Raw genomic sequence first — 1064 nt, 5'->3', positions numbered from 1 at the left:
GGCAACGGCCTTGCCTCAGTGGATACACCGGTTCCCGTCAGATCCCCGAAGTTAAGCGCTGTCGGGCGTGGCCGACACTTGGATGGGTGACCATCCGGGCCGCCATGCGCTGTTGCCATTTTTCGGGGTGCACTCAGCCTCGTGATGCCAATTGAGGAGCTACTAGACCGAATAGTAGCGGCTCCGGTCAAAGAAAACCATCTTAACGACCGGGAGATCGGTGTGCTGACCACACGCCCCTCCTATCCGCGTCTTCATCTCAGGATGACACGGTGGTCGGATGGTTCCGATTGGCCACTTGTGGCCTGAAGACGAAATGAATGTGCCACTCTGACGTAATGCTTCTCCAACTGAATCGTCAGGTCGGAAGTTGATCCGCAAGTTTGAGACCACAAGTTCTATTTCAAACGTTAAGAAAACAGGACGATCGCGCTTTGTTCGAACACAAGACAAAAATTGCTGTCGTGCGTGACTATGTGACCGTAAGCCCCAGAAAATCGGTTCGCCGACGAGCTCAACAACTGAATTTATCACCAAGTTCACTGCATGAAATCCTTTCAAAAGATCTGAAAATGCATGCGTACAGGGTCCAACTCACACAAAAGTTTAAGCCTGCAGGTCATTGAAAGAGACATCGATTCTATCAATGGGTCTTGGCTTGACAAGCGGCGAGCTTCACAAAAAGAATAATTTTCTCAGATGAGGAGCACTTTAACCTCAGTGGGCACGTCAATAAGCAGAACCGCAGAATTTGGGTTGCCGCGCGGGATTAGCCGAGCGGTCTTAGGCGCTGCAGTCATGGACTGTGCGGCTGGTCCCGGCGGAGGTTCGAGTCCTCCCTCGGGCATGGGTGTGTGTGTTTATCCTTACGATAATTTAGGTTAAGTAGTGTGTAAGCTTAGGGACTGATGACCTTAGCAGTTAAGTCCCATAAGATTTCACACACATTTGAACATTTTTGAGAATTCGGGTTAACGAAACTCCGCGAGTGACTATGGAAGATGAGATGCAACCACAACGCACGACTGTGTGTCGTGGTTTCTGGGCAGGAGGAGTAATCGGCC

The 1064-nt window shown here is 50.6% G+C and overlaps 1 pseudogene; it reads left to right on the top strand.

Moving 5' to 3' along the window:
* Positions 1 to 118, top strand: LOC126203147 (5S ribosomal RNA; annotated as a pseudogene).
* Positions 119 to 1064: the final 946 nt, after the last annotated feature.

Source organism: Schistocerca nitens, chromosome 1 (assembly GCF_023898315.1).
Source record: "Schistocerca nitens isolate TAMUIC-IGC-003100 chromosome 1, iqSchNite1.1, whole genome shotgun sequence".
In the NCBI taxonomy this organism is placed as follows: Eukaryota; Metazoa; Arthropoda; class Insecta; order Orthoptera; family Acrididae; genus Schistocerca; species Schistocerca nitens.
Note: the sequence above shows the minus strand (reverse complement) of the source record. Positions and strands in the feature narration are given on the sequence as shown.